At 36.5% G+C, this 21,677-nt stretch overlaps 1 protein-coding gene across 1 annotated transcript in view; it reads right to left on the bottom strand.

Moving 5' to 3' along the window:
* The window catches only part of LOC111146960 (E74 like ETS transcription factor 1), a 79,182-nt gene extending 59,215 nt beyond the window's left edge, over window positions 1–19,967 (bottom strand). Inside the window, exons 1-2 of the mRNA XM_022502722.1 lie at window positions 19,854–19,967; window positions 18,541–18,628 (exon numbers count right to left, since the gene is read on the bottom strand). The gene's annotated coding sequence lies outside the window, so the exon portion shown is untranslated. The remainder of the gene's footprint in view (window positions 1–18,540; window positions 18,629–19,853) is intronic.
* Between the last annotated feature and the right edge of the window lie 1,710 nt (window positions 19,968–21,677).

Here is a 21,677-nt window from a genome sequence, read left to right as displayed (position 1 = left end):
ATAGTTCTATTTTTAACGTTTTGAGGAACCTCTTTACTGTCTTCCACAGTGGCTGCAACAGTTTGCATTCCCACCAGTGAGGGTTCCTTTTTCTCTACATCCTCATCGATATTTGTTGCTTCCTGATCTAATCCAATGATCTTAATGAAAACATTGTTTCCCCTCAAAATAGTCTGCATTAAAAATGTGAGGTTGGGACACCTGGGTGGCTCAGTCAGTTCAGCAGCTGCCTCTGGCTCAGGTCATGATCCTGGGGTCCTGGGATCGAGTCCCACATCAGGCTCCCTGCTCAGCGGGAGCCTGCTTCTCCCTGCCCTCTGTCTGCTGCTCCTCCTACTTGTGTACTTTCTCTCTCTCTGTGTCAAATAAATAAATAAAATCTTAAAAATAAATAAAAATGTAAGGTTGTTGGGCAATACAGGTTGTTATCTTACACCAGGAATAGAAACTTCTGCCACTCTCCTTCCATGTCTATCTCCCACTATCTCTCAACCCCTAACAATTAGGCACAGAAAATGTGACCTCTCCTACTCTAAGATAAGAGTTGTAGGAGAAATAATGCACTTTAAACACAATCTTTAAGTACACATGAGAGGGAAAGGGAAAACGTGGAGTGAGGGTAGAGATCGGGAGAACTACAGCTAAACCCAAAGGCAGGTTTCATCAGGGCAAAGCTGATTAACCTAGATGGAAATAACCAGAGAGCTTCTGTTTCACTTTAATTTTTATTTTGACTTTGAATTGAAAATTTTTTTTAAGATTTTATTTATTTGACAGAGACAGAGGGAGAGAAAGAGAAAGAGAGCACAAGCAGTGGGAGCTGAGACACAGGGAGAAGGAGACCCCCCTACTGAGCAGAGAGCCTATGTGGGACTCGATCCCAGAACCCTGGGATCATGACCTGAGCTGAAGGCAGACGCCTAACCAAATGAGCTACCCCAGGCGCCCCAACTTTGAATTGAAATTTAACAAGAGAGTTTATTGGGATTTTAAAAAAAAGCATTCTCTTTACAAATATAAACATTTCAAGGAAGAAGAGTAAAGTCTCCCTGTATTGTCTTTTCCTATATACTAGATGGCCTTCAGAAATCCTATCAGTACTATCTATATTCTTTAATTTACTTAACAGCTCTCATAGAGACCTAGGTGCCAGATTCAGGCAGAAGGGAGAAGGACAGGGAAAACACAGTGGCTAAGGCGCAGTCTGGCCCTGTGAGCCAGCACAGTCTACCACCTAAGCCAAATGCTAATCACAATAATATACATAACACAGCAGGAGGAGACACAAAGCTCATTCTCCATGTTATCCTATAATTATTTACTATGTCCCATCTCTCAAGGTTACAAGCTACTTGAGAACAAAAGACTTAGATAAATTATTTCTATGGTCCTTTATAAATATAACTTAAATGCATATTAAAAGTATATTGTGTTACCAGGTGGTGGGTATTGGGGAGGACACGTATTGCATGGAGCACTGGGTGTGGTGCAAAAACCATGAATACTGTTATGCTGAAAAGAAATTAAAAAAAAAAAAAGTATATTGTGTTGCAAGTCAAATTAGGCCACAAGATCAAAGGACACTGTCTTTTGTTAATAAAAAATATTTACTTACTGTAATTCTTCATTAAAATGATAAAACATTAGTGTTTCCTTATGTATGCTTTAGCCTTTCACGGATTTTTATGTGATGTTTTCACCTGCCAGAGCCAACTGGTGGTGTTCTGGGTTTTACTATGTTCAAAGCAACATATATACATGTATTTTCTGATTCAAACACAGAGAAACACAAGTGCCACAAACAAATGGGGCAAGAACGGGAAGCCCCACATATAAAAGAACACCCAACAACCCTATGAACTATTTTCCAAATGTCTAGCCTAAGTCGGTTTTCTTTTTTTAAGACCTGTTTTAATAAACATAAGAACTACTTCACTGGTTCTTTTGAAACTTCTTAAGAAGTGAAATTCATATAGCTTCAGAATTTTTCCTTTAAGCTTTAAAAGCAGATCTGAATCCTTAGATTTGACTTTTTTACTGGATCATTTAAATTTGATTTTTAAAAAATAAGATTGTAACCTACAACCATTTTCAGCTGGGAAAACTGTTAATACATGAACTTTTAAAAATTTCTATATATTCTATTCCTAGAATAGACAGGTCTAAATAAAATCCTGCTTGCAAAGAATCTTGTTTTGTTGATAATAGGACTATAATTTATTTATTTTTATTATATTTTTTATGTTGACATTGAAAGACAGTACTTTAGAAGCCCAATTTCACTGAGGTACATAAGACTTAGGAATAAAACCAGAAAATATAGGAAGAAGCAAGAAGCAGTAAAGGGAATTATTCCTTTTATTCAGTGGAGAAATCAGAAAAACTGTAATGGAGAGCTAGACATTTTCTCCAGATCAATCTGAAGACAAAAGAAAAAGATTTTTGATGTACAGCAATCAATACTAAGGTATTCTCAGCCATATTTTTTAGTGAGCCAATAATCACCACTTCCACTTATGCTGAAAACACTAATAATCTCATTAAGACACTTCATTTCTATAAACAGCAAAAACAAAGAGGGGGAAGGAAGAAGCAGGAAAGAAATCTTATAATGAAACTGTTTCTTACAAATAAACCATAAAGGAAAGAATCATACTATAGTTCTTTAATCAGCTTTTTTGTTTCTAGAACGAAGAAAAGAAATATCAAGCATGTATTTATTCCTCTAAGAAGTATTTATAAAATATATTACATGCTAGGTACTAGGTACCTAAAATAAAGAAGTATAATAAAGTAAAAATAAAAGAAAAATAAAGAAGTAGTTTACTGCCTTAAGCAAGAAAAAAGGTATGTAAACAGATAACCAAAGAACAATGTAAATAATTAAGTCAAACAAGTGTTAAAGGAATAATGAGAAAGAGTTAAATACCTGTGAGAACCTGAGAAACTTCACAGGGAAGTGACATGTGGGCCATTTCTTTAGGCATAAGTAGCATTTCTTTTTTTCAAAGCAGAGATAACCTGAGGGAGGTGGTGGGGACGGTGGCAAGGGGCGGGGGCGGGGTTTGGGGGAGTAATATTCCAGGTAGAACAGGCAAAGGTAAATTTAAAAGTCTGAATCACTGAATAATATGAATAATAAGTGTAATAGAAATTTAATAAAAACAAACCTTTTCCTAAAAGGACACAGGACCTACTAGTATCAGAAAACACACTTTCAAATCCTAGTTCTTCCATCTACTATATTTTGAGTAAGTCAAGCTCTCTGACCTTCCTTTTGTCATCTTAAAGTTGTAAAATAAAATGCTTTAAATGTTTTAAAGAATCTGGATATGCCAAAATACAAAAATAAAATTATGCTTAAATACTAAAATTTCAAGATCAAAATATTAGTTTATCACTTCATACTGAATATACATCATACATACAAATTTGAAAGCCAATCCTTTATGACCTGTATAAATTTCACAAAATACATGTTTAATTATATAAAAGTTATATTTTCTATATCAAACATGTAACTATAATCCATACAATCCATATAATACAAAACAAGCCAACATACCTAGAATCAACGAGTGACAGAAGTTTAATGAAACAAGCTTTATATTTAACGGGTCTCCCTAATGGGAAATTAAAGCAGCAATTGTACATCTGTGTCTCTGTTCCTATCACCGTGGTTTAACTGACAGGAAGCAGAGAACAAGATATGGCATACAAACGTCAAGTACTTCCTGCCTTCTCTGCTACATCTTTATGTCTTGTTTTATAAATAGTCCAATAGTTTATGTGAAACTGTATGAAAGTACGGTCAACTATAAAATAGGAATGGTGAAGAGCGTTTATTAAAACAAAGCAAATAAAAAGGTATTCTGAGGCTGGGATCTAAGTTCATTATGCACACAAAAACTCATTATTACAGTTTTCTGAAAAAGTATCCTTAAGAGTAAATGTCTTACAAATTAAGACTTGAAAAACCACAATGACTGAGTAAAAAAAATCAAATGTCTGAACAATAGAATAAGCCCTCAAACTGGTTAGAGAAGTAACACTTGACTACCTAGGTAAGTAAGAGGTAACTACCACCTTAAAAAAAAAAAAAAATTAACCTTCCAGTAATTGACTCAAAGCAGGGCAGATAACTACTTGCCTCTTTGATTTTTGGTCACCATGGCTTCTTGTCAGTACTCTTCCCAGATTATAATTTAGGTTCCCCTCCAACCAAACTATTTCTACCCCCTTGCCCAGTTCCCTATGTGTCCCAAACTTGGCTAACATTATTTACTCATTTATGCTCAATTCGTGAATACACACAAACTAAATAAAAATCTGTTCTCAGGAGGTAAATTCTTACTGCTCTAAGTCATCTTAAGCAAACTTCCAATTACTTACAACTAAAGCAGAGGTGCTTACTTTTCATCATGCCTAGCTGCCTTCCAAACTAGTAATTCTTTTTTTTTTTTTAAAGAGAGAGATTTTATTTATTTATTTGACAGCTAGATCACAAGTAGGCAGAGAGGCAGGCAGAAGCAGGCTCCCTGCTGAGCGGAGAGCCTGATACGGGGCTTGATCCCAGAACCCTGAGATCATGATCCGAGCCAAAGGCAGAGGCTTAACCCACTGAGCCACCCAGGCGCCCCCAAACTAGTAATTCTTAAGAATCAACTCAATTCATCATTCAAATGCCTCATATTCTATAAAATCTTGGATGTAATGCAAGCATCTTCTCCATTCATCTTGGTCAATTCTTCCCTACGCTGTAAGCTACCACAACTACAATTTCACCAGGATTCAGTGTCATTCTCTCTAGATCATGTTCAGAATGACTCAGTATTTTATTACACATAAGCCCATATAGAGCTTCCTGTGACCTCTTTTCTAAACAGAACTTAGTATGCATTTAATAGTCAACTTTAAGCAGGGCACCATGCTCCTAAAATAAGTAACACTGCTTAAATGAGTGGCATGGAAAACGATTTCTTTCTCACCCAGTATTTTTCAGTGGAAGAATCTAGTTCATTCTTTTCAAGAGTGTAAGAGTCATTAGTGTCTTCCTAGCATGTCTTTGGTACACTGCTGCTCTTGTAAAAGTATTACTTCAATTGTCGCCAATATCTAGGAATAAATGATCCCTGAATCCCAAGGGAAGTATCTATTTCCTTACACGTTAGTTCCCTTCGCCTCTGATGTTTGGTCAATCACCCTAAGTATGGTGGAAAGTCTCACAGCATCTAAGAACCTAGTGTCCACCACCTTCTCAAAAATCAAATATGCTAACGATGGTGTGCAGCTGTTTGTTTCCACCAAGGGCAGGTGTACATTACACCTTCCTCTCAGTTTATTCCTAAGACTAAAAGGTTGTGAATTATCCTTTAAAAACACATAAATCTGTCTCTGATCCATAGATCAAAAGATCAAATAGAACATCCAGTTTAGAAAGTTCATATCATTAAACATTTTCAATAAGATCATTTACAAAATAAATCGTGTTTTTAAATGCAAATTGTTTGAAACTGTCTCTCAGATTATTTTTTTTCAGTGTCCCGAGATTCACTGTTTATGCACCACACCCAGTGTTCCATGCAATACATGCCCTCCTTAATACCCACCACCAGGCTCACCCTTATTATTATTTTTTTAAATCTTATTTACTTGAGAGAGAGAGAGTGACAGAGAGCATGAGAGGGGAGAGGTCAGAGGGAGAAGCAGACTCCCCGCTGGAGCCGGATGTGTGACTCGGTTCCTGGGACTCCAGGATCATGACCTGAGCCGAAGGCAGTCGCTTAACCAACTGAGCCACCCAGGCACCCCTGACTGTCAAAATAAAACACACATGACATTGGGGTGCCTGAATGGCTTAGTTGGTTAAGCATCCTACTCTTGATTTTGGCTCAGTTTATGATCTCAGAGTTGTGAGATGGAGCTCATGTAAGTCTCCACACTCAGTGGGGAGTCCTGCTTGAAACTCTCTCTCCCTCTACCCCTCCCTCCCTCCCTAGAATAAATTTTTTTGAAAAGTAAAATAAAGGCTTAAAAAAAAACCACATAACATTAATTCTAATTAATTAGTCTAATTTAAATCTAAAATCTTCACATTATTTTTCCTTAGGCTCTAATACATAATAATGTGTTTTGTCTGGTATATTTTATTTTTTTTAATTTTTCATTTTTTTTTTAAGATTTTATTTATTTGACAGAGATCACAAGTAGGCAGAGAGGCAGGCAGAGAGAGAGAGGAGGAAGCAGGCTCCCTGCAGAGCAGAGAGCCCAATGCAGGGCTCGATCCCAAGACCCTGGAATCATGACCCGAGCCGAAGGCAGAGGCTTTAACCCACTGAGCCACCCAGGCGCCCCTTGTCTGGTATATTTTAAAATTTATATAAATAGTATCATACTATATATATTCTCCCAGCACACCTTAACAAGACACAAAATTTTGAATAAACACAAAGATTATCTGAAAAGAAATTTTAAACATTAAACTTTCTCTAGAACTCGGCGCTTAGAAAAATATTATCACTGAAAATAAGTCATGGTTATTACACTTCCATTGTGACAAAGAGACATATCTAAGATCTAGAAAGCAGCCTATCTTCAATGATGCCTCTCATGAAAAGTGTTCTGACTTTCCGCAGAACATGGATGGTTCCCCTTAAGAACAAACACCATGTGTGGAAATCTTAAGAAGCCTGGAGGTCTAACCCTAATGGTCTTTTTCTGACTTGCCTAAAAGGTGTGGGCTACACCGACACCACGGGACACAGTGATGGTTCCATCAGCAAGATGTTCTAAACTACAGTGAGAAAATCTCTGGCTGTGCTTGTTATAGAAACTTCTTTAATTCACTCGGAAGCTAAGTAATCTAGAGCAACTCAAAGTTCTCCCAATTAAGAGGGACACAGTAAGAAAATGTAAATCAGAAAATACCAAATGAGGAAGTGACTCTATAAGGAAGAAGTGAATTTGAAGGTGTATTTCACCTATTTCTATAAAGCATTTAAAAATGATTGATACCACTGCCAATTCCTTTTACACAGAAGATTAAACTCAAAGTCACTATACAGAAATCCCTCAGACTGGAAGGGAAGACAGCAACTGACTTCTTTGCCTTTTAATCTCTTTCCCTTTCCTTAATTACAAAATCACCAACTAAATGGAAATGTTGAGGATCAGAATCAACACATAAACTCGAGAAATGCTGATTTCCTCGTTACAGAGGCACCCAGTGTAGAAAAATACTGTATAATAAGCTCATATTTAACACAGACTTTCACAAATTTATATTCCTATCATATAATTGTGTAAAAGTACAATCCCTTATTTAACCAAGCCCCATTTCTGGACATTTGGACTATTTCTAAGGTTGCCAAATTACAGCAATCCTCAAAATGTAATCCTCAGACCCACAGAGGATCCAGAAGCCCTTTCATCAGAGGGTTCATGAGGTCAAAACTATTTTCATAGTAATACTAGGGTACTATCTGCCTTTGCTCACCGTGTTCACATTTACACTAAGAGTGCAAAAGCAAAGGCGGGCGGGTATAAATGTTAGCCTTAGTACGAAACAGGCTGTATCACCAAACCATACCAGTCACTGTATTCTTTACCACAAAGCACTCACATTTAAAAGAAGGCAGTTTCATTTAAGAATGTCCTTGATGGGGACGCTTGGGTGGCTCAGCTGATTAAACAACTGCCTTCAGCTCAGGCCCTGGTCCTGGAGTCCCCAATGGAGTTCCACGTCTGGCTCCCAGATCCACAGGGAGTCAGCTTCTCCCTTTGACCTTCTCCCCTCTCATGCTCTCTCCCAGTGTCTCTCTCTCAAATACATACATAAAATCTTAAAAAAAAAAAAGAACGTCCTTGATGAAGGGGTGCCTGGGTGGTTCAGCTGGTTAAGTAACTGCCTTCAGCTCAGGTCATGATACCGGAGTTCTGGGGATCAAGACCTGCATCAGGCTCCCTTGCTCAGTGGGAAGTCTGCTTCTCCCTCTGACCCTAGCCTGTCTCGTGCTGTCTCTCTCATTCTCTCTTTCAAATAAATAAATAAAATCTTAAAAAAAAAAAAAGAATGTTCTTGATGAAGAGTAAAACTACTTCTTTTCTTAAATTTCAACCATTAAATACATGCCTTTTTAGCACTGTGAGTGATAAAATGAGAAGTACACAATCTAAAACAGAATGGTTGTCTTGACCAAAAGCACCAATTATTTGTTTTGCTTTTTTGTCTTTTGTTTTTAAAGTAGGCTCCATGCCCAGTGTGGTGCCTGGGACTTGAACTCATGACCCTGACGAGAGTTGCACGCTCTACCCACTGAGCCAGCCAGGCTCTCCACTAATTACTTTAATTGTGAGCTAAACCAGCTGCTTTTTTCATGGAACACCATTTTTACTTCAAAGAACTACTTATTATTCATAACTGGGTATCTGGTATACGAGTTCCCAAAAATGAATAAAGTGACCCTGTCACTTCAGGGAAAACAACTAACAGCAATTGTCACCAATGATAAATGCAAGCTTTCAACTGAAAATCAGAATTTTAGAAAATTTATGTACACTACTTTGGGCTTATTAGCTTTCTAATACTTAAAAGACTTTTTGATAAGACTAGTATAATATTTAAAAATGTGATTTTTAAAAATATCAGGTCAACATTTGGAATATTCAGATGATCAATGAATGAGGTTATAGAATATTATCTCAGGAAAACATTAATTCATCAAAGTGCAAGACAGACAAATGGATTTTGTCTGTCAAAAGTTCACCGATAGGATTTCAGACTCCCTTCTGCACTAACCTTTAAGAAATTAGCATTTGTTGAGTTTTGGTGTAGTATCAAAGTAAAAACCTCTACCTGAAGCGGCTATTAAAATACATCTCCTTACTTGGCGATTCACAGACCTGTACCCCTGGGGATAAAAATACATTATATGTTTATAAAAATAAATAAAAAGAAAAAAGAAAAAAAATACATCTCCTTGGCGGGGTGGGGGAGGTTGGATGAGCCTGGTGGTGGGTATTATGGAGGGCACGTATTGCATGGAACACTGGGTGTGGTACATAAACAATGAATTTTGTTACACTGAAAAGAAAATTAAAAAATAAATAAAAATTAAAAAGAAAAAGATACATCCCTTTTTCCAACTAGAAATCTGTATTAGGCCAAATTTTCTTCACATTCTTCAACAAAAGCAGTATATTGCAGCAGAAGCAGATATGAAAATCTAGCTATCTTCTGTTAAGCCAAAGATTAAATAAAGATTTGCACTCCTTTCAATACAGTTTTTGTTTTTGAAAATACACTTGTTGGGGCGCCTGAGTGGCTCAGTGGGTTAAAACCTCTTCCTTCGGCTCAGGTCATAATCCCAAGGTCCTGGGATTGAGCCCCGAATCAGGCTCTCAGCTCAGCGGGGAGCCTGCTTCCCCCTCTCTCTCTGCCTGCCTCTCTTGCAATCTGTCAAATAAATAAAATCTTAAAAAAAAAAAAAAAAGAAAACACACTTGTCTTTTATAAAAATAACTAAGTTAACACGTAATGAGTTTATTATTTTTCAGGATATTAATGTATCACTATTTTTAAGTTTTGTTTTAATTTCTAATATTAGTAAATACTGATAAAGGTAACTCACATGAATAAAAGCTCTTTGGGATCCTCAGTAATTTTTAAGAGTATAAAAAAAACAAAGTTTGAGGAGATAGGGCATAAAATTTATAAACTGCTGTGCTATTAAAAACCAGTGGTTCAAGTATTTTCACAGTTTCATCTCTGTTCCCATCCTTAAATTTTCTTTGAGATAGAGTCCTATAACTGAGATTATTATGTCAAAAGACAGGTACATTTTCAAAGCATTTAATGTAAGTCAATTGCTCTCCAGAAGGCTTTTTGATTAATACTGCTATCAACACACTACATGCAGATACATTTAATGGTGTTCTCACTATCCCACAGTACTTTGATTTTTGTCAATATGATGGGCAAAAGTAATTTCATTTAATTTGCATTCCTTTACTAGCAACTTTAATATTTTTTTAAAGATTTTATTTTATTTGACAGACAGAGATCACAAGTAGGTAGAGAGGCAGGCAGAGAGAGAGAGAGAGGAGGAAGCAGGCTCCCTGCTGAGCAGAGAGCCCGATGCAGGGCTCGATCCCAGGACCCTGGGATCACGACCTGAGCCGAAGGCAGAGGCTTTAACCCACTGAGCCACCCAGGCACCCCGCAACTTTAATATTTTAACATTAAATATAATAATTTAAACATAAGTATATTAACTATATATTACATATTTAATAATCACTGTAATTAATAATTTACAATGTATTAAATATAAATAATACTCTCCCCAACTTTTTAAAAAAGATTTTATTTATTTATTTGAGAGAAAGAGAGAGAGAGAGAGCACACGAGAGAGGATAGGGTCAGAAGGAGAAACAGACTCCCCACTGAGCAGGGAGCCCAACGTGGGACTCCATCCTGGGACTCCAGGATCATGACCTGAGCCAAAGGCAGTAGCTTAGTTAACGGAGCCACCCAGGTGCCTGTCCCCAGCTTTTAAAAAAGATTTTATTTATTTATTTTAGAGAGAAAGAGGGAGAGCAGGAGCAAGGGGAGGGGCAGAGACAGAGGGAGAAGCAGACTCCCTGCTGAGCAGAGCCCTGCTTGGGGCTCTATCCCAGTACCCTAGGATCATGACCTGAGCCAAAGATAGACACTCAACCAATGGAGCCACCATGTGCCCCAATACTCTCCCCGATTTTAGTGACTTTTGCTGTTATTTGTGGAAGGAACTTGGAGGGACACAGATAAATATATGGCAAAAGTGATCCACTGTCTTTATTATTGGGAAAAAATCTCCAAACTAATGGTTTTGTTCTAGCTCTAGTTTAGAAGACTTGAGATTTTTTAAAAACTCTGATTTAATTTATGTAAAGCTCCACTTTATTATCAATAGGAAAAAAGATTAAATCAAATGCTATAAGTACCAGTAATCTATTAAATTATCCAATCTTAGGCAAGTTATTTAACCATAGTTTCCTAAATAAAATTTACGAATGGAAAAAAAGGGTGCCTGGGTGGCTAAGATGGTTGGGTGTCTGCCTTTCGTTTGGGTCATGCTCTTCAGGTCCTGGGATAGAGCCCCACTCCGCAGGGTGTCTGCTCCTCCCTTTGCCTCTGCCTCTGCCTCTCCCCCTGCTTGTGCTTTCTCTCTCTCTCTTTCAAATGAATAAATAAAATTAAGAAAAAAAAAAAAAAAGGATGGAAAAAAATTCTGTTAAGAATGTTATTTAAAACACTGGTTTGTAATCATGCAACATTCTTTTGGTGTCAAGACCCATTTATATTCTTAAAAGTTATTGACTAGACAAAGAGCTTTTGTTTCCATGGTTATATTTGTCAACAAATAAATTCTTTACAAGCATGGGCTATTATTATTTATTAAATGCCCTTTACAGGGATCCTTTCTCAGAAGACTGGTATATTGAAAAGAAAGCTCTGTGGGATACACTTTTTTTTCCCTTGGTAAAATAAAGCTGTTAAAAATATAAGTTCTAGAATGCTTTCTTCACTTTGAGGATCACTAATCTAATTCATCTGTAACTTTCTCTAATCTTTTAATCTAATTAGAATACATTTTAAGTGGAAGTCAATTAACAGGATATATATATATATATATATAATTTATGAATTCTATGTTTTATTCACTGATATATTCCCCAACATCAAGAATAATGCCTAACAGATAATAAATAATTGTTGAATGAATCAGTAAATTATACAGACTGAAAAGGAATTTAATAAAAAAAAAAAAAGCTCAGGAGACTCCTGAACTACATCACTTATAAGAATCCTTCTTACTATAAAATCGTAGGACTTCTATTTCCATTTGTTCTTCTCTATCCCTGTCATCTCGGCCACTACTTATACATACACTGTGGGGAAAATCCTTTTTTTTTTTTTTTTTAATTTCATTTATTTATTTGAGAGAGAAAGAGTGAGGGTGTGAGAAGCAGACTCCCCGTGGAGCTGCAAGCCTGATGCGGGACTCAATCCCAAGACTCCGAGATCACGACCTGAGCCAAAGGCAGTCACTTAACCAACTGAGCCACCTAGGCACCCCCATTGTGGGGAAAATCTTGTAAAAGAGAGCCAAAAGATTACTATGAAAGCAAAAACATGGATTAAGATCTCTGTTTTCACTTTTTAATGGCAAATACCCCAATTATATTATTAAATTTTGGAAACCTTACATACAGAGATTCCACACTGAGTTTATAACAACAACAAAGAATCAACAAAGATAGAGGAATTGCTATCGTTATTGTAAGAATTTTAAGGAAGCAAGTAAAAAACATTGATTCTATCAATAAATCTAATTTGGGGTAACAGCTTACTGAAGTTTATCAATAGTGTCAATTAATACTCTATCAATTTTGTATGTCCTATGAATCTTTTTGTTCTGAAATGTGTTTTGTAAAGGTTTTATGTGAAAGAGAGCAAGCAGGCATGCACAAAAATGGTGGAGGGTGGGAAAGAGGGAGAGGCAGACTCCCCGCCAAGCCAGGAGCCAGAAGGAGGGCTCAATCCCAGGATCCTGGGATCATGACCTGAGTCAAAGGTAGATGCCTAACTGACTAAGCCACTCAGGCACCCCTGAAATGTGTTTCTGAATAATATTTGAATGTGTGATGATTCTAAATATGGAATTATTTCTAGCAAACTATAACTCCAACTTCTTAATGGATCTCAACTGGAAGTTATCCATCAGAAGTAGTCTAGAGTCATCTTACTAGTTATACGGGACAGTCTTACAACTTTGTTCTGAATTGAGCTAATCTTTAACTGAAGCAGGCAGTTAACATATTTTATGATGTAGAATTTATTCAACATTTAAAAAAATCAACCTTCTGTTCCTCAGCAAATTAAACATTATTTCTCAGTTATTTATAAATGTGGGGCAAAAATAAACTAGCTCTTACATAGCAAAACTGATTATTAAATAGGTCAACCAAAGAGAAAGAGAATGCATTAATCTAGCCATCATCCAGCTTTATTTACACTAATATTTTACCATAATTTGTTTCAGATTCTTAAGGAAAAAAGTCACATATAGCTAACACCTCCTATATATACCTCTCTAATCTCGTTTTATCCTCCCAACTATTCTAAATTTGATGTTGCCCCTATCTATCCACATTTTTATAGCTTTAATACATATGTATCAATAATCACATTATTTTTATGTACATAATTGGGACTATATTGTATTTATTCTATTAAGAATTTAACTCAAAATTGTTTGAAATAACTCTAATAAATGACAGGCATGGTAAACTGTTTAGTAGTCAAATATGTTGACATCTACAACTTACTCTGAAATGCATCAACTGCCCATCTGTTTAGGGTCTTCAAGGATTTTACCCCCCAGGACAATAAACCATGCTAAGATGCTGAATGGGTAAGAAGGCATCAATGGCAGGCCTCTGTTCCTAGGAAAAGTAATGAAGAACTCTAAATTATCTTGAACTATCCATTCTCTCCATACTCTTTGTAAACAGTTCTCATACCTCAATGTGATGATACTGCCTTAGAGAACTCTGGCACATATGTTCCATGAACCATGTGCAAGAATGTTCCCAAACTGGAAGTAATCTAATGTCATCAACAAGAGAGAGTAAATACATTCTGGTCTAGACAGACAATGGACTACAACATGGCAATTAAAATTAATTAAGATAAATCTCACAGAGTTGAATGAAAGAAGCAAGGCACTACAGAATATATATGGTGTGACTGCATTTACATGAAGTTCTAAGGGGTAAAAATTTAATGAAAAGGTGTTCACAAAAGTCAAGATAGTAATTATTTTTAAGAAGACACAAACATGGGGCAGCAGCAGGGGACTTCTAACACAATAAGCCCACTTCTTAACCTCGGTTGTTGTGTAATAGGCAAACACTTTGTAATTATATTCAAACTGCATATGCTTTATATATTCTCCTACATGTACAATTCAGTTTTGTTTTGTTTTTTTAAAGATTTGGAAGCCCAATGCCAGGCTCGATCCCAGGACCCCAGGATCATGACCTGAGCTGAAAGCAGAGGCTTAACCCGCTGAGCCACCCAGGCACCCCTATAATTCAGTTTTAGAACAAAAAAGAGAATGAACTGCCCCATTACAATACTAAGCTTCCATTTAGTATTTTGATATTAAAAAAAAAAGATGCACATAAACAGTTACTAATTCAACACTTCATATTTATAGTTTTAGTTTCATTGTTCATAGGACTGTTTCCTAAAACACAAAAAATAACAAATTTTCCTTGATTCTTTTTTTTATACCATACAACTTTGCACAAACACAATGCCCACTCTATGACTGGGCATCCATCACACAGACAATGAACTTTACATGACTTTTTATCTTGTAAAGTCATACTAGTTCCTGCTACCTTGAAGAACTTCTATTATATGGGGGAGAAAATTAGACAAGGATAGAGCCAAGAAAACAAATTAAAAAACAAAACAAAACTAAAAACTTTTCAAAGAAGTAGCTGCCTCTGGGCAGCAGGTAAAGGGAAAAGGAGGGAGGCTGCTTTTCATTACAGATTTTAAACATCATGTGCATATATCACTTCATTAACTTTTTAATATAAAAATTCTTAAATCAGTCTTCAAACAAACTCTAGAAGGCATTCATATTGCTTTTTTTTTTTTTTTTTACGGTAGCAATTAATTCAGGCTGTAAAGTACAGAGACAAAAAAGAGCGGACACCTACTACTCAGCAATTAAAGGGCAGATAAAGGGAAAGTTCTGAATTCCTACAGGGGTGAGAGAAGAGAAGTTTAGGAAGAGTTTTCCTGATTCAGATATTTACAACTGGTAGAGAAGAAATAAAAATGCTTTTGCACAGAAATCTGTACAACCAAAGCTCAGGTGCCTAATTTCTTCCTCTCTGCTAACAAAGCAAATAGCACCCAAGTTATTTTTTTCATAAAGGGTGAAATGCCTCAACTTGTAGTACAGATCAAGAGCAACTTTTACTCTAGTATACACCGACCATCTGACAAGACACAAAGATAGAGGTGACACAAAAAAACTTTCTCTTCAGTAGATTTTCAGAGTAATGGGAGAAAGAGATTGCTCCAACAGTCAAAACTGCCCTTATCACTTCAGCTGACTCAATGCTATTACTAATTCAATTTCTACCATACATATGAAGCATCTCCTAAGCAAAAGAACAAAATACCCTGGCCAAACAATGGAAACAATAATTATTTTCAGACCATTCAACTGATGGACTGTTCTTCCCTTCTCTATAAGAGTCTGTGAGAACACCTATGTCCCATTAGATGGGATGTAATATAAGGTAAAACCTACAAATATGCTACCAGTGATGGAGTTAAATGTCCAAAGAAGCCTCAGAAATCAAATCCAAGCATCACATGTATTTAAAAATGAAACAAAACAACCTTTTCCCCAGCCTCAAACAACTGCAAATAATAATAGTGTATTTCCCAGAAGAAAAGGATTTTCAAAGGCTATAAATCCTACCTTAAATCAGGAAAGGAATGTTTTGTCTAAAAACCCAAGGATAAGGGAATGAAGAGAAGTACCAGATGGTACTAAAAAAACTAACACTGGGAGAGCCATGGTTCACTGAGATAAAGAATAGGCTAATTACATTTGGAAAAAAAAATAAGTAGCTTAATTATTTACTGTGGTCAATACAGTGGTGGGTTTGGGAGTGAGAGGAAGAAAAGCAGAATTAGAGAGGCAGATAAATAAAGAAAGGAATAACTAGGGTAGAGAAGGAATTTTAGTAAGTTCTAATATTGATAATAAATTACTCCAGTCACTTTCTTGACTTACCAGAGGCTGCAGGCTTCAAAACATCCCTGTTGCTTAAAAATTCAAATATTAAACCGCAAAGTAAGTGATTGATTGCTCCTCCTAAACGTGTACTCTTTTTCTGAAAGTATGGTCTACACAAGCACTTGCACCACAATCATCTAGGGTAATTATTAAAAATGCTCACTGATAAGCCAAACCCTAGGCCTAATGAATCAGAATCTTGGGGCTGGAACCAGGTGATTCGCTGTTACACCAAAGGTTGAAGATTACTGCTTTAAAACATTTACTACCAGGTAGGTGTTCCATTTTTTCTTTGAATGGTTATGATGTGCAGACATCAGGCAGATGAAGCTGAGGGCCACATGCCTTTTAAAGGTTAGCCACCCCTAATTTTAGCAGAATCTGCCCAACCGAGTAGTAGAGGGTCAGCAAATCATAACTGTATTCATATGGCTTGCTACTTCTGTCAAAGTTCCAAAAAGACAGGAAAATAAAATGAAACCTCTCTGACCTCAAAAAGCTTACATACTTATTCTTTTTGGTGAAGACACTCTTCTTAACGTAGGCAAATGCTATTCACTTTTCAATACTAATAATTCCTAAAGCTCCATACTCTGTCCTATTGTAAGTTTCAGTCATGTTTCACCTCTAGGCAAATAGTCTGAACCAAATGAAACTTCTCAGTGATTTGGTTCCACTCTTAGTTAACCTGCTGCTATCACACCCTATTTTCCCAGTAAGAATCTAAATTTGTGGGGCACCTGGGTGGCTCAGCAGCTCAGTGGTTAAGTGTCTGCTTTTGGCTCAGGTCATGATTCCAATGTCCTGGGATTAAGTCGCATGTCTGGCTCACCACTTAGTGGGGAGTTTGTTTCTCCATCTGCCCCTGGCCCTGCTTGTGCTCTCTTGCTCTCTCTCTCTCTCCCTCTCTAATAAATACATAAAAAAAAAAATCTTAAAAAAAAAAAAATCTAAGTTTGTGAGGAGAGAGCCCATGTTTTCTAGCCACTGCTGTGCTGTCTGTTCTTTAGGACAATGACAACCACATTGTGGGGGGTCTGATAATGAATTGGTTTAGGGGACTTGGGAGATTCAATAGTTACATGCAGAGTGATTTTAAAAAACCAAATTTCAGGGGCGCCTGGGTGGCTCAGTGAGTTAAAGCCTCTGCCTTCGGCTCGGGTCATGATCCCAGGGTCCGGGATCCAGCCCCGCATTGGGCTCTCTGCTCGGCAGGGAGCCTGCTTCCTCTTCTCTCTCTGCCTGCCTCTCTGCCTGCTTGTGATCTCTCTCTGTCGAATAAATAAATAAAATCTTTAAAAAAAAAAAACAAAAAACCCCCCAAATTTCAGACTTAAACAAAGAAGATCTAAAGTAAATTTCAACCGCCCCAATAAAACACATCAAAACATTAACAAAGATATTATATGACCAAAAGATTTTTAAAAAGTGCCTAGTATATACAGTACACTCTCAAAGAAGGAGAAGATATGACCAAAAAATGGAATGAGATTACTAATTCTGGAAAGTTTCAATTCAAAATGAGTATAATGTCAGAATTTCGAGACGTCTAGATTTTGTAAACTCATATGCAAAGTTTTACATACACACACACATACACACACACACACACACACACACACACACACACAGGGACTTTAACAGAATAAGACATCATATTAAAATAGTATTTGCCTTCCTAAAAGAACAGGAGATAGAACTAAGACAGAAAATAAACCTGTCTTTGTATCTAGAAGTTCAAAGTAAATTCCCAACTCCTTATATTTCCATCTCCCCTAGACCCATTTTAAACAAGCAATGTCATAAACAATGCTTCAACTATGAAAAAGTTCTAGTAATGAAAACAAGCTGTGGTAGAAATTAAACAAATGCATCATCTTCTCTCTGACGAAAAAGGAAACTTGTTTGAACACATTTTCAGAATCATTTGGTTGCATCTCACTACCAAAATTATCACCAAGCAACTTAATTAAGGTTTTATTTATTCTTAATAAAGCCCGTTTCAAACAAAGCATCACTTGTTAGTGTGGGCTAGCATGAGCGGCTCCAGGAGGGGAGCCCCGCCACTAAGTGCTGCACGACCTTGAGCAAGTCACAAGACCCCTCCAGCCACTATATCTTCATCTATGAAAGTGAGGCCGCTGGGAGATCTTCAGTCTTTTTCAGTGCTCCGGTTCTCTGAATAGGTAATTCTAAGTTTAATTCTGATGACTCAATCTAAACTTATATTCAACCTTATGAAAGGAAAAGAATGGGAAGAAGACTACTAAGTAACTTGTTCTGGCCTTCCTTTGCTTCCATGCTTTTTTTGTTTTGTTTTGTTTTGTTTTGTTTTTCCTTTTTTTGTTTTTTCCCTTTCCCATCTCCTTGAAGTCCCACTTCAGTCTTTGTCACATGGGTAAGAGACTGAAACATATGACCAATTTTATTTAAATTATAACAGTCCCTTAATTTTAAGAAACTAAATTCTCTTACTTCTCTCTAAATAAAATCTTAATTTACATAGTTACTTGTGTGCGGCTAGATTTTCCTCTTATGGCTTTCCACCACTTATTTTCCTTTTTCACTGGCTTTTAAAAAAACTTAAAGGAAAAAAAAAAGGCTAAAAGGTGTCATTAGATTTTTCACACAGACCAAAGTAGAAGTAAATACAGCCTCTACTTACTCAGAGGTTTATTAAACCTGCAAGATGCAAACAAAGATGATAGCCAATGGCTCAGAGCTGAACTGGTAAAATGTCTGCTATGCCTTTCCTGCAAAAACACAAAATTCAGATCTGTTAATAGAATGATCCTTTCCAAGAGAATAAATAACCTTTATACCCTCCCTTTTATCTCATGGGTCTTCAAGCGCTTAGAAAGTTAAGAACAGCAAATTTCCAAAGAACTAGCTAAATATTGTTATAGTCAATAATATGACTTTTGGTTTCCAAAAATGTTACTCATAATCACTGAACATTCAAATTTTACTTTCATTCAAATTTTAATTTCATAAATAGCTTTCATAAGTAAAATACTATTGCACTCAGCTTCTCAGAGGACCTAGAACTTCAAGGCACACCAGAATATAAGCTAGCCAGAAAACTTCATAATTTCAATGATGATAAATACTCCAGAAAAAGACTGAGCAATCTTTTCTTTCACACAAAAGGTATTACTTTTTTTCTTCAAAAGAAACAAATTTTAAGAAAAGCAATATAGAAGGCAGGCCAGTACTCTTTTTTACCTTTTCTTTATACACAAATTGAAATGCTACATGTTTCCTCAGAAGTTCATCATGCATCTGCGCTTGTTGTTTCCAGTGTGAATTATAAAACTTTACTATTTTTTTCTAACAGTAAATGAACTGTCCTATTTTTCTACCTCTTTATTTAATGACCACTTTTACTTATTATCTAAATGACTATTCATTTTCCTTACACTTCTACTTAGCTTTGAAAAAGTAAGGTTTAGTGTAGTTTCATTAACTTAAGAAAAGGACACAACAATCAATGAGCAACACCTATGGCTAAGTTGTCCCCAGACTCCCCTTTAACCAAAATGCCAAAATAAAACCAGTGTCTCTGAATTTTTTTAACACCCTTATCACACATGAATTGTACAGCTTACTTAACTCTAACTTTCTATCCCCACAAATACAATTAGATTTTTTAAAATGAAAATTTGACCGAAGTTTGTTTTGTGGTATGAAAGAGAAAGAAAGTCTCCTTTATTCTCAAGTCACACAGGGAAAGAAAGAAAGAAAAATCATGTAACACATAAAAAAATGCTTTTCCAGGAAGATCTAAAACTTTCCAGATTTTGAATGCTTTGTTTCCCCCTCACAGTTAAGTGCAATCAGGCATGTGACTGACTACACACATTTTTTCAGAGAGTTAAAGAACACATTCAGCCATGTTCTTCGACAGGTAAGAGCCACCCTCCATTTACCAGCTCAGGAAACAGCCAGAAGCAAACACACGAAACCATAATAAGTTACCTTCAAATATTCCCGTTCTCTTTTTGTCTTTGGGCTTGAAAATAAAAAGCAATCCGGCAAGTTTTATGCTGTTAAAATGGCTCCTGTAGATTGGGGAAGTGGTGTCTGTGCTTCAGCCTATGAGTCATACATGAAACTAAATGTTTCTAAGGGAGGCACGCCCATGTTGCTGTGGACCCAATTATTCTGCTAGGTCAAACATGCAAATCTACAGGTAAAAACAGAGGAGAGGTATAGAAAAAGGAGGGACGTGGAGCCAAGGAGCAAGATCTACCTTGATTAAACCATTATTCAGCTCATGTTAATTACCATAATTTAAAATTAAACAACAACAAAATAGGAATCATCTACAAGGAAACAAAATTAAAACTGTATGTTGTTTTAAAAAATAAAAATCTCAACTTTTAAAAATTATCTTAATATATCAAGTAAGTAAAACTCTGAAAAGAAAAACAACGTGGGAGGGAATGGAAGGGAGAGAGCAAATTTTCTGGCTTTTAATGTAACAATGGGCTGGTGAGTCTAACCAGGCTACTCATTAACCCTTACAAGAAAGAGGTATATTGCTATGTCATCTGGAAAGCTAGCAACCTACAGTATCAGATGCAATTCACAACTTCACTAAACATAAAATCTACTTTCTAATTTCCTAATTCAAAGTTCAGTGGAAAATCAAGTATGAATTAATCCGATTTACAAAATTTAAAATAATTCCAGGGTTAGTAAGGAACTAAAATATAATACAGTAAAATGACTTTAAGTGGAACTGCAACCTTGATAAAACTCTTATTTTAAACAAATCACCAATGCAATCTCGGTTCATGATTCTACTACTTCTAAGCAATCGCCACAGTTTTTTTTACTTTTGTGGGAAACAAAATTTTCCACAAATAAAAGCCTACCGCGTGCCAGGCACCCTGCTGCACCATACATGGTGATCCTAAGACTGCCAAAGAAAAATAGGGACGGTGGAGTTTTACTCTCCCAGTCCTTAGACATCAGACAAGGAGCCCAAGCAGCTGCAGTGTTAGTACAACTACTTAGCCAGTCCCCTGGGTGAATATTTATCAATTTATTCTAAGTAAGAGCTTAAATTGGTCAAAATGGCTTAAAAGCATTAAGCACTTCCAAAAGTGCTTTACATGATGAAGTGCTACTCCCTAGCCAGCCTTCATCTTAATATTTTACAAAAAGTAAATAGGATTTGGCAAGGTTTTCTCCTGTTAGTTAATTACTTGGAAGTGATTATTCTTCCCTCCTAGAGGCACAGCTCAGAGGACAAGCTGTCACAGACTCAGACAGGAACTTTATAAACTGCTACAAGACATAATGATAGTGAACCGACTTTCTGCCCATTAAGTGCCTATTTATTCCATTCTGCTGAACACTGTCTGATTTACCTTTTTACTAAGATAATCCCCACAGTTTTTCAAATTACTAATAAAAAATTATGCTAAAAAGAAAAACACGTCCCTTTTTCTCTGTCAAACGTCATGTTTAGCTTACTTTAGAGGTCATTTATTTATTTTTTTTTAAAGATTTTATTCATTTATTTGACAGAGAGAGATCACAAGTAGACAGAGAGGCAGGCAGGCAGAGAGAGAGAGAGAGGGAAGCAGGCTCCCTGCTGAGCAGAGAGCCCGATGCGGGACTCGATCCCAGGACCCTGGGATCACAACCTGAGCCGAAGGCAGCGGCTCAACCCACTGAGCCACCCAGGTGCCCCTCGAGCTCATTTTTTTAGAATGACTATTTGGATCCCAAACAAGAAAAAAGTGTCCTTTGAGCAGTCATAAGAGATGTTCACTGGAAAACTCCGAAGTC

The sequence above is a fragment of the Enhydra lutris genome, unplaced genomic scaffold (assembly GCF_002288905.1).
Source record: "Enhydra lutris kenyoni isolate GAN:26980312 unplaced genomic scaffold, ASM228890v2 scaffoldscaffold15, whole genome shotgun sequence".
Lineage (NCBI taxonomy): Eukaryota > Metazoa > Chordata > Mammalia > Carnivora > Mustelidae > Enhydra > Enhydra lutris.
The sequence above is the reverse complement of the archived record's forward strand: the minus strand, read 5'-3'. Positions and strand labels throughout refer to the sequence as shown.